The following is a 13,279-nucleotide window of genomic DNA, read 5'->3' as shown; positions in this document are numbered from 1 at the left end:
ATTCAAATTTTCCTTGCTTAAGCCGTAGTAGAGGTGAGAAAGCTTGCGTGCGTCCACTCAAATTAGAGATAAATCTTCTTAAGAAGTTTATCTTTCCCAAGAAAGATTGCAGTTCTTTCTTCGTGGATGGAGACTTGGTTTCCATTATAGCTTTCGTCTTATTTTGGTTGATTTCTATCCCTTTCTCGTGGACTACGAAACCCAAGAAATCACCCGCCTGCACAAAGAAAGCACATTTGAGGGGATTCATCTTCAGGCCATGTTTCCTCATTCTTTCGAATGATTGGCCGAGATGATCGAGATGACTGATATCTGAGGTAGACTTTACTACAATGTCATCTATATATACTTGCATGAATGTTTCTATAAAGTCATGGAATATAGAATTCATTGCTCTTTGATAGGTTGCCCCGGCATTTTTTAAACCAAAAGGCATTACGACCCATTCGTAAGTACCTATTGCCCCTAGGCAACGAAATGCCGTTTCGGATACATCATCTTCTGCAATAAAGATCTGATTGTATCCAGAATATCCATCCAACATGCTCAAATACTCGAAGCCTGCGGCTGAGTCTACTAGCATTTCTGCCACAGGCATGGGATATTCATCCTTAGGAGTGGCTGCATTGAGATCACGAAAATCTATGCATACTCTTAATGAACCATTCTTTTTAATTACAGGTACTATATTAGCAATCCATTCAACATACCTTGTAGTTTGGATGAACTTGCAACGTAGAAGCCTTTCGACTTCTGCTTTAATCTTTGAATGAATATCCGACGCGAACCTCCTGGGAGTCTGCTTTATAGGTTTCTTCCCTTCTTTTATTGGTAATTTTAGTTCGACCAAATCTCTTCCTAGCCCAGGCATCTCATCGTAATCCCAAGCAAAATAATCTTTGTTTTCTTTTAACATTTTGATGACCGTTGCTTTTAGTGCTGGTTTTAGTTTCGCGCTGACGTACGTTATCCTCTTTTGACCTTCGTCTCCAAGATTTACTTCTTCGAGTGGATCTTGGGCTAACATCTTTATGTTTGATGCCATTGGGTCCTTTTCGAATCCCAGAGGCTCTTCATCGTAAATTGCGTCTAACCTCAGACTCGATTCCTCTCCTATGATCTCTTCGACTTGAACCGGATCTCCAAAGGATTTAGAACTCGTATGTATCTCTGGATCTGTCACTTCTTTTTTGGTTAGAACTGTGTTAATCATTACATTTGATAATACGGCTTCGAGAGCCGCCTTTCTTTTGTTCTCGGCTACGTAAGCCGAAATCTTTTCGAAGAAGGAGGACTCAGACATTATTAATGTCATCGTCCCAGCCTGTTGGCCGTATTGGTGGATAATTCTCCAATGGTGCTGTATCTGTTGGGCCATCCATGATCTCTCTGTCCCACTGGAATCCATTTGGGTGTAGAGTTAAATAGTACAGCGCATTCTTATTTGGGGTATACATCTCCTCCGCAGCATGACAAGGACCTATGTTTGCCAAGTTTCTATCGAAGTTAGTTTTATTAACTTGGTTAACTTCAGCCATATAGTAACTCTGATCCCCTTCGATATTCTCTACTATACCATCATCTCTCCAAATGGTTACCCTTTGATGCATTGTTGAAGGCACAGCTGCAACTCCATGGATCCACTCTCTCCCAAGCAAAAGGTTATAGTTTGCTCTTGCTGGTATAACCATAAACATAGTTGGCCTCGTGACTGATCCCACGGTTAAATTCACCTGAACAACTCCTAGTGTTTGTCCTATCTTGCCTTCGTAGTTAGATAAAACCATGTTGTGTGGCCTTATATCAGTATCGAACATACCAATTCTCTTCAACATGTATTGGGGCATTAGGTTCACTGCTGCCCCCCCATCGACTAGGACTTTATTAATGCCAACATTTTCAATTTTAGCCCTTATATAGAGTGGTTTCAAGTGATTTCGCATACCTTCATCGGGCCTCTCGAAGAAAGCGTTCTGCTCTTCAATTGCACCATTATTCAGCACATAGTAACACACAGGCCTGTGTTTCGCCATTTCTTCGATATCAGCCTCTTCGCAGTCTTCAACTTCAGTTTCCTGATTAAACTCATGAGGGAGCACAGATACAACGTTGCAGTTGAGGTTTATAGATGACACCCCATCAGAATCGAAATCATTTGTCATTCTATCTTCTTCTTTCCAAGAACTGGAACGCATCTTTTCTTCTTCATCCAAGATCTTTTCAGCTTCGAATAGTCTGCGTTCCACCGGAGGTTTGCTTGACTTTGCCCCCTGATGTGGGACTTGGTTGCTACTAGACTCTCCAACTTCTCTTGGCCTATATTCCCTTTGAGCTTTTTTCATTCTCTGGTGCCTTCTCCACTGGGATCGGGACATAGGATTTTTTCCTTTGTAATTCTCCAATCGATACATCTCTCGATTTGGTTTTTGGAATTGCTTCCTATATGCCATTGCAGTCCTTCCTCCTTGGTCCCAACTTCGCCATTTGTTGGTTCTTGCACCAGCTTGCACCCATCTGTCCCTTGGTACATCCGCAGGAACTTTGAATGTTACCCTTCGAGCTCTAGGATGTGGGCTATCAGGTCTTTTCGTTGGGGTCCATATGTCGAAATCGTATAGGTTAGGACGCAATCCCTGAGTTTCTCGACCCATGTAGCAGTACACACGTTCGAATGATCGTGCCAGCATTTCATCATAGACTGCCCCACATCTGGGACAGAGTGCAACTTCAGTGTTTTCCCTGTGACATCTGACCAAAAATCCCACTAAGCTTTCCTCCATCTTTGGGTACACTTGTAGCAGGGGGTTTGGTTCTCTCCCAGGGTGTTCCCATCTTTCGCGTCGAGCCCTTTCGAAGTTAGCTTCGACCCTTCGATTCAGCATGATCGAACATCTTGGACACATCCATTGTCTTCCGCCATTCCTCTCATGGCAATTCCAGAGGTAGTCCTTGAGGCTTTCTCCTTTTGGAGGAATTTCGATGCCCCCCTTTTGCCTTGACAACCATGTCTCCAATTCGCCAAATTCAGACACTGGACGTCTGGCGCTGACCATGTTAACAACTGCTGGAGGAACTTCAGAGATCTGGATTTTCTGGAGCTTCATCCTGAGGTCTTCAGTGGCCTCGCTATTCTCTCCCCTCGAACCTTCAGTTATCTCTGTCTTGGAAGATTCTTCAACATCAGTATTGAAGATTGCGTCATCATTTAGGCTTTCAGTAGCCTGCTCTCCATTGAACACCGTTTTAGTTTCCGTAACTTCGACTTCAGATGCCTCTACCATGTTGATATCCAATGGCTCACAGAGGCTAGCGTCAGCAATGTTCAAAGGATTTGTGTTGACCCTCATGTGGCTCTTGGTCTTGTCAGCAAATTTCAACCTCCCATCTTTGATAGCATTTTGAATTAGATCCCTGAAAAGAAAACATTGTGAGGTTTTATGGCCCAAAAAACCATGATATTTACAAAAACCTCTCTTCCTCCGTTGTTCTAACGGAGGAATTTTGGAATTTGGAGGCAGTATCATTTGGCCATCTTTTACTAGTAAATCAAATATTTCATCACACTTGGTGACGTCGAATGTGTAAGTTTTCTTAGGGAATCTATCATTCTTATCGCTTTCTACTGGGTTTTTTCCATTTGCAGGGTTGAGTAGTTTGCAGGCATAAGGTGGTGCTTCCTTCCGTTCAGCCAAATCTATTTCGACTTCTTCAGGGTTGTATGAGTCGTTAAAAGACTCGTCATCAGTGTCCTCCGCTTCGACGTACGCTACCCTTTCCTTTTTATAGTTTTTATTTGCCTTAGCCTTTTTTGCCTTCAAGCGTTCGACTTGTCGAACCCTATCTGCCAACTGGGCCATATCCCTAAGGTATTGAGTATCTAGTTTCTTCCTAATTGAATAATCTAGACCACCCGCAGCCATTTCGACTAGTTCATGCTCTGGGACTGTTGTGAAACACCTTGATTTCAACCGTCGGAACCTATTTAAGTAATCATCAATTGGTTCTGTAAACTTCCTCTTAATACTAGCCAATTCTTTCAGACTTATCTTGGTTTGACCCATGTAGAATTGTTCATGGAACAACCTTTCTAAGTGTGCCCAAGCATCTATCGAATTTGGTGGCAAAGTTGTGAACCAAATGAAAGCATTCTTTGTTAGCGAACTAGGGAAATATTTGATCCTTAAATCCTCGTTCCCCGCTAAGTCTCCTACCTCTGTCAGGTATCTGACAATATGTTCCACAGTCGACTCGCTAGTTTCGCCTGAAAACTTTGTAAACTTGGGTACTTTAGTGCCTCTAGGCAACTCTGTTTGCATGATATAATCTGATATAGGGGATGTATAATTTGGACGTCGAAGTCCAGTACTAAGGCCATTATTGGCCATAACCCTTTCTATCATGGCAGTTAGGTTATTTTCTGTAGCCAGATTTTCTCTTCTGACTCTCTGGACGATTTCATCTGGGTGTTCGTTCCTACCCACTATCCTTAATCTGGGTCGATCTTCCTCTATCTCCTGTTGAACAGGAACAGCTCTTTGATTCAAAGCCTCCAAATCTATTACTTGGTTCCCTTCGATTGCCGCTGTTCTTTGTGGGGCAACTACATTATTAGTAGTTGTCCTAGACGGAGGGACCATATCTTGAATACGTTCCATAATGGGTCCTTCTTCTCGATACAAGGGTTGCTTGTCTCTTCGTCTAGGTGGTGGAACTCCCATGAAATCTGCCATTCGATTCATTTGAGATGATATCTTTTGGAAAATCTCCACATTCTCTCGATTCGTACTAGTAATATTTGTTGCTAGCGGATTCAAAATTGAAGCTAGTTCCTTGGCCAAGACCCCTAACATATCATGGTTGCTTGCATCCATTTCTTGTCGGAATGCTGCTTGATTACTTGTGGTGAAATTGGGTATTTGGGCAGAGAAGCCAGTATTTTGCGCACTTCGACCCACTGAACCGACATTTGGCGAAAACGTCGCATTGTTAGTTGTAGTATATGTAGGTCCTGCTCCTCGTACGCCTGTTCCATATGGATATGGCATTCCGTATGGGTAGTTTGGCCTCCATTCGAACGCAGAGTTCGACCCTGGGTTGAATAAGTTATTTGCAGCATTTGTCGAGAAAAGTGGTATCTCGTTTGCGCTTGTAGATGCAGGTGCGGTAGTCGACACTGAAACTGGAATAGTCCCTGATGGTTCTGTATTATTCTCAGGTATAGCCTGAGAACTATCCGTGGGTCTCGATCCATTTGGTCCCGGTGTATCCCGCGCTCCTTGAGTTGAAGTCGAAACGTGCGCAGAATTTGCCGCTCCTGATCCTGAGCCTTGTGGGGGATCTTGATTTCCCCCTGCATTGGTCGTGACGACCATTTTCCTGTTGTACCTTCGTTTGGGAATCGGTTGTGCACTGTTTGTTAATTTACCGTTCCTAAGGTTCATACAAGGTCTTGATATTGTCTAGACAAAAATAAAACAATTGATTAAAAACAATCTGCTTGACACTGTCCCACTGGGCGTGCCAATTTGTTTACGGTGATTTCCGGTAAACAACCGCTAGTCTTCCAAACTATAATAAATATGATTTGGTTACTCGCAGGATCGACTAGATTGATCCTAGGACATAGTCAAAAAGATTGTTATTGATGGTCATTCGAACCATATCTACGATTCATCTTGTCAATAAGAATTACTTCGATCGAAACAAACAAAATTAGCAATTACTTCGTTATACACGTGAGTATAACTTCAGCGAAAGGTAAGTCAAGATAAAATATGAGACAAAACTGTAAAAGTGCAGAAATCTTAAAGTGCAGAAATGTTAAATACTTCAAAGATAAATGACATAAAAATAATGAGTACGAAAACGTAAATGGCAAGAAGTAAATGGCAAGAAGTAAATGGAATGCAATAATATTGAAAGATACTTGAAAATAAAGGGAAAATACACATGTATTAAAATGCTGGTGTCATACGTACATTTCTCAGCGAACTCTTTCTCTTTAACACTTGATACTTGAGTAATATGTGAGTGATTTGTACAAAATGAACACACTGAATCCTAACATTAGAACCCTTATTTATACTAGTTTCGACCTTAACGGTCCTACGCTAATCTAATGCCACGTTTCTCATGAGAATCCTCGGAAAGCCATCTGTCTCTGGACAGTTATGAAAACTTCTTCGAATTTCAAATCCTCCCGCCTGAATCCTTCTTTGACGCGTGGCAGTGTATTTAACATTAAAACACTACAAAAGCACGCTAAGTGTCAATACTTAACATATTTCACGAAATCTGTCTAAGTCTTCGAAGACATATACTCCTACTAGCTTCAGCATTCACTATCTTCGTTATAACTTAGAAATCTTCGTTCTCGAAGCATGGCCATCAGGAGCCATTTTTATCTTCAAAGATGGTCATCAGTAACCATCCTTCCTTCGATTTTTTATCCTTCGGACCATGTTTGCAAAACGAAATCTTCAGCTAACAACTGCATCATACATTACATGCATCATAACATTGCATAAAAATAAGGTTGCCTTTTCAGGATATGCTACAATCAAAGCACCTGGTTCCTTCCAAAAAGCATTTGATTCACATTCTGAAAAATGGTATTTACCTTGGATGACATCTTTAAGCCCATCTCCCAAGGAACTTCTTCCCAACAAATGCAAATTTCAGGGCATTTCAGTGTTCAATCATCTTCTACCTTTAAATCACGATAGGCAGACGTGCCTATCTGACTCTTCAGGTTTAAGAAGATTGAACAGGGGCAGCTGTCATACCCCAAAATTTGCCCTCTTCATTTCATTTTCAATGACTCAAGGTTCAAGGGTTTTCTCAAAAGCACTCTCTCCTATTCAAAACTAGGGTTTGCGTTTTATCAAAGGAGTTTGAATCTCTAAGGCCTCAAATGGATCTCAAGGTGTCTCATGTGTCTCAAGGTATCTCCATGTCAATTATCAAGCTTCAATTCCAAAGATTTCTCATTCAAATGCTCAGGTGATCCACAGTCGACTAGTTTGACCTAAAAGTCAACTATGGCCAAGGTACAGTCAAAACTCCTGACTTTTGGTAAACATCAAGTATTTGAGGTTATATTCATCATTTGATCAAAAGTTGATCATGATCCATTAATAAAAACTCAGAAATGAACAAATTCAAAAGGTTCAAATTAGGGTTTTTATACGAGAAAGTCAACTCAACTTTGACTGGTGATAACTTTCACATGGAGTATCAAAAATTTCCCAACCAAAGCCTATTTTGAAGGAAATTGAGTCCTCTACAACTTTGCCTCTTACAAGCCGAGGCTAGAAATGCTTCATTCAAGAGATATGGTCAAAGAGATTATAGGTCCTCCAAAAAGTCAACAAAAACATCTTTTGGGTCAAAGCTCATAACTTGAGTAGGGAAGCTTCAATCGAGATGAAACCAAAAGGGTCATTTAGAGGACTCTTTAAGCTTTCCAAAAAGTCATAGAACATCTCCATATGATAAAAATTGAATGAGTTATGGTTTGCATAAGTTGGTTGATTTTGAAGAAATGCACCTAATGTAAAGTGGCCAATGTTTGATTTTTGAGCTAATGGGCCTAAGTTTAAGTTTCTAAACAGGATCATGAGTAAATTATGAGCCCATAATTCCATTTTTTATTTCCTCTTACTTATTTATTTTATTATATTGAGGTTTTATTCATAAAAAATCAATTTAAATTAAATAAATAATAAGAATAATCAAAGATTGGGGTGAGATCTTATTTCTATCAAATATGGAGCAATATATTTAGGAAAAACCAAGGGAATTTCGTGGAGAGAGAAAGAGATATGATAGATACCAAAATAGCAAGTTTGCATGATTTTCTCAAACAAAATATTTTCTCATGCCAATCATAGATTTATTTCAAGGTTCCAACCCTGATCTGATCCACTATATATACTCAATAACTTCAGACGAAAAGGGGGACGAAAGATGGCTGCAATGGACTAGGGTTTGAAAGTTAAAAATTCAAGGAAAAGTGAGAATTCGGATTGATTCGTACAGCCTTTATCAAAGCCAGATTTTCGTTCCATCCATCTCCAGGGGCATCAAAAGGTAATATTGAATCATAAACTAAGTCTTCTAACGTGTAAAACAGATACCCCTTGTTCAACACTTTTGTTCATATTTCAAACTTCCAAATCTTGATTTTCTTTGAGTTTCAATCTTCACTAACGATTTATTTGAGCTTCTGGAACATTTTAGGGAAGGTTTGGATCATTGGCTCGGGTTGCTAACGTATAGAATTCGGCACACCATTGTTAGGGAAAAATCGAGTCCCTTCATCGAGTTTATAATTCCAGGGTTTTTAGACTGAACGAATGGCATATTATTGATCAGGGGGTGATTTTAAGGGAATCTGGGTGTTTAGTTGTTTCGTTTGATCATGATTTTTGCAGGTTTAAATCTCAAGGGTTTCGCTACGAAATATTTATACAGATTCCGTAGCAAAAGCCAAGCGAAATCGTAGCTAAAAGATTACGCCCAATGAAGAAGATGATGAGCAATTCTTGGAAGGGCCAATTGCGTGTGTGGACGTATTCTATTGGACGGTCAACGAGAAGCTTACTCTCTCTCTGCTTTCCATTGGACGTCGCTCCAGATGCTGGGACCCACGGTTGAACTTTCCATTGGGCCGTGTTTTGTTTTATTTATTTAAATTGTTTGGTTTTGTATATAACTAACCACTGCAGCAGAAGTGGCGAACGTGAAGATCATGCAGCCATTGGGACCTGGGTTCGATACCCAGCGTCTCCATTTATTTTTGATTAAATTCATTGCATATGCATACTCAAGAATTCAATGCAGCGCCTTCAAACAGGGTCACGGTGAACCCTGATTCATGCACCATTGGATCTCCTACAATCCAATCTAATGCATCAGAATTGCAAGGCTCCACCATGGACCTCAAGGCTTCCATGTACAAGATTAAAACCAGGTTTCTATACAATTTTTTTATTTATTTATTTGTTTTATTTATTTTTTATTATTTAGATTAAATGATAATTATTTATATTTAATTTAATTAATTTATTTAACTAGGATTAGGCTAACGACTAGAGTTTGGGATTATCACCCGATTATTCGATTATTTCGATTAATTTATTTAATTGGTTTTGACCGTTAAAAATCACAAAAAACTCTATAGAGATTTATCCAATGCATTAGGGTTTGCCCAATCCCACTGGCCATTTGGCCAAAATATTAGGATTTAATTTATTATCCATTTCGACTAAATCTATTGGTCGCGATGGTTAATAATCTATTTTGCTAAATGGTTTTAACCAAATCTATTGGTTACGATGATTAGCATATTCAATTCGTTATCATGTAATAATCAAATCTATTGATTATGAGAGGTAACGATAAAATTAATAATTATTAATTATTTAAAACACACTCATTTGCTATTCGTGATAATCGAATCTATCAATTAGAATGGTTAGCAATCTTTCCTTCAATCCGTTAACTATGGTGATCAAACCTATTGATCATCGCAACTAACAATAACATATTAAACTAGGGTTGTACGCCAAACCTTAAAATACTCATCTCTTCAATATTGCGAATTCCAAAACTGCGAATAAGGTAATTCAAAATACCTTGCAAAACTACGGATTTTCATCACTTCGATAAGGTAACTCAAAATGCCTTCAAACAAACTTCATACTAAATCTAAGGCGTACAACCCTGCCCGGAACTACGTAGACTCTGATCCTCCATAAGGAGGTACGTAGGCACTTGGCGACAAGGCGAGTCCCCTTCCCCTAAATCCTAATTCGTTCAAATCTCATTTTTTCCTGATTCACTTCTTTAGCTATTAACTTAATAATTTTAGCCATAAACCTCCGCCTCTCAATTCAAAACCTTAGGAAAGGGTTAAGGGTGCCTAACACCTTCCCTTGGCCTGATTATAATAACTTACCCAGAAATCTTTATACTGCGTAGGGTTTCCTATTCGCCCTGGTAGAATAGGTGGCGACTCTAAAAGCTAATTTTTTAGGGCAGGTTGCTACAACTCCCCATCTAATAGTTGATTTTTAGACAATATTAGGGACAAAATTAGTAATTTTTAGACAAATTAAGGGTAAAATTAGTAAAAACAGAGTGTGAATTTTTTAGACAAAATTAAGGGCAATTTTTTTAGACAAAATCAAGGACAAAACTAATAGAAATAGTGTGTAAAATTAGTAAAAACAGGCTCCCTAAAATTTTTGGCTCCGCCACTGGGTTGCACAATACTGTTACAAATATACAATTTCCGCGTGTCCATCCCATCCCACACCCATGATTTTGCAGGGCGGGGAAAGGTTTTAGAACTCATGTGTCAATTTAAAAAATATATGTCACTTATTTCCGTTATGAAAATAACTGTATCGACAGTTGATTTTTTCTCGTTAATAAGAAATATTTGTAACTTATTTCCGTTTATAAAAATAATTTTATCAACATTTGACTATTTTCGGATTTTAAAAATAATATATTATTGAAGAATAAATTAATTAATGAAGGAAAAATTATATTTTTTAAGTAAACAAACGAAATATTGAAGGATAAAATAATTATTGAAGGAGAGATTAGAAAATAATATATTATTAAAAGAAGAGATTATGAAATAATATATTTTTGAAGGAGAAATTATAAAATAATATATTATAGAAATATTATGTTAAGAGTAAATTTTTCAATATTTTGAATGACTATACTCAAAATAGATTGAGATAAGTGGAAGTTTTTAAATATCATATTAAGTAGCTAATATTCACACAATTAGTGATACAAATTATTATCGGAGGCAAAACGGGTTCAGCCCCGTCAAACATGTCCGTTTATAGAAATATTTGTATCAATAATAAATGTTCTTCCGTTTATAAAAATATTTGTATCAACAATATACATTTTTCCATTTAAAAAAAAATTGTCTGAACAATACACCTTTTTCCGTTTATAAATAATTTTTTCAACAATACAATTTTTCAAGTTTATAAAATTATTTGTGTCAACAATACAATTTTTCAAGTTTATAGATTATTTGTATCAACAATAAGTTTATTCCTGTTAATAAAAATATTTGTACAAACAATATAATTTTTCTCGTTTATAAAAATAATCACATCAATAATATTCTTTTACCCGTTTATAAAAATATTTGTATCAATATTATGCACCCAAAAAACATATTGTGTAGTATTCTTGTACCCGTTTATAATAATATTCTATTAACAAATATTATAAAATAAAACATATTATACAACAAATAAACATGTTGGTTTAATAATTTGATTAGCTTTAATGAGTTGAATAATACTATGTTTGTTAAATTTGTGTAGTATTTTAGAAGTTACATGCTATAGTAATTCAGAAGTCATTAAACATATTATCTCTAATATCTGTTCAATTTAAGTAAATATTTTGTTACCCGTCAGAAAAATAGGTTCGGCCCGTCGGACATGCCTATAATTTTTAAATTTTTTGAAGTGTAAATTTATGGATCCTATTGATATTATATGATTTTATCATCTAATAAAAAATAAATTTAAACACAGTTAAATTTTATAACGAATCTATGACAAGTCTTAGACAAATAACAATTATTGAAAAATTTTAAAGAAAAAGTTTTTGAAATATGGAATGTGATAAGTAAATAGTAAAAAATAAAATAAAATAAAATTGAACGAATTACATTAATTGACTTTACTTTAAATTCAATTTTATTTTATTTTTTACATTTTACTTGTAAGTATAAAGAACATTTTAAATAAATATTGCAACGTACTACAAATAAATAATTAATAAAATTGAATAAAATATATAAATTATGAATTAAGTCAAAATAGGAGCATTAATGCACTCTTAGAAATCAGTCTTGCAATATTTTTTTTAATTAGTATTATTAGTAATTAATAATAATGATTTAATAATAAGGAAGAAAGAGATACAAATTTTAAAACTAAATGATTTCGAGTTTCAATTTGTTGAAATTCTTAAGGACAACTTTCATGATTACTTAATTATAGTAATGTAAATTTAAAATAGAATAATGATTCTATTTATTAATTCATTTTATTAATAAATAATTAATTTTAATAATTAATTATAGTATTGAAGTATCACAATAATAATTACTTATTTTATTTTATTGTTTTAAGGGTTAATAGTAGTTTACCTCCGGTAATATGAGCGTGTTTCAGTTTATCCCACCGTTGTCAAAGGCAGGTTTTGGCAACGGTTTTTTGAAAAAACCGTTGTCAAAAGATAGAGAGGAGAAAAAACAAAATTCGCTAATATTACAGGGTGAACTACTATTAACCCTTGTTTTAATAATTATTTATTTAATTACTATTTATTAATAATTAATATAAATGATTAATAATATAGAAGAAATAGATTAATTTTGAATATAATGATTTTGAGTAATGAGTACCAATGTTACAATTCGAAAGGGCAAGTTTCAATTGAATTCAAGATTGTTTTTAATAAATTAGATATGTGCTTGAGACAAATCTCCAATGATGTCTTTAACACCACGTTCTTAGTCAAACTTTTTTCCAAAGAATCTCATTTTTTTTCCAATTCTTGCAAACACTATGGAGATTACTCCATTCAAAATTGTATCTTTCACATAATTATGTCTAAACCAATGTGTTTGGATTTTTTATTATATACATGACTATATTATTTTGATAGAGTATACTGACTATCACAATGTATGGATACATAGTGCCATTGAATTTGACCAAATATGTATCTCATACAATAAGTATGTTATTTTGATTCTTTACTAGCTATAGACCGAACAATAAATTTAGTCATGATGGAGTTAGCAATGCAAGTTTATTTCTTTGAACTCAACTCAAGGTTGAAGATCCATTCATTAAACATTATCATCTATATACGTTACCCAACTATCATTTATATATATCTTCAAAAAAAAATTATAGGTTAAGTTATAAATAATTGTCTATTTTAAATATTTTAACACTATTAACAAATTTGGATTACATGTATCCTGATTTAACCTACCAACAACATATATAATATTAAATTTAATACAAGTCATACAATACATCTGACATTCGATTACCTTTGAATATTCAAGTTGTGCCACATCACACCCTTTATGTGGTTGTTAGGGTTGACTTTGGGCTTGGGCAACTATGCCCACGACCCAGAGTCTCTAAAAAAAATGAAGAATCTACATTTCACCCCCTATTTGTGATATTCTCAAAATACCCCTGATACT

Source organism: Vicia villosa, linkage group LG6, assembly GCF_029867415.1.
Source record: "Vicia villosa cultivar HV-30 ecotype Madison, WI linkage group LG6, Vvil1.0, whole genome shotgun sequence".
NCBI classification, from domain to species: domain Eukaryota; kingdom Viridiplantae; phylum Streptophyta; class Magnoliopsida; order Fabales; family Fabaceae; genus Vicia; species Vicia villosa.
The sequence above is the reverse complement of the archived record's forward strand: the minus strand, read 5'-3'. Positions refer to the sequence as shown.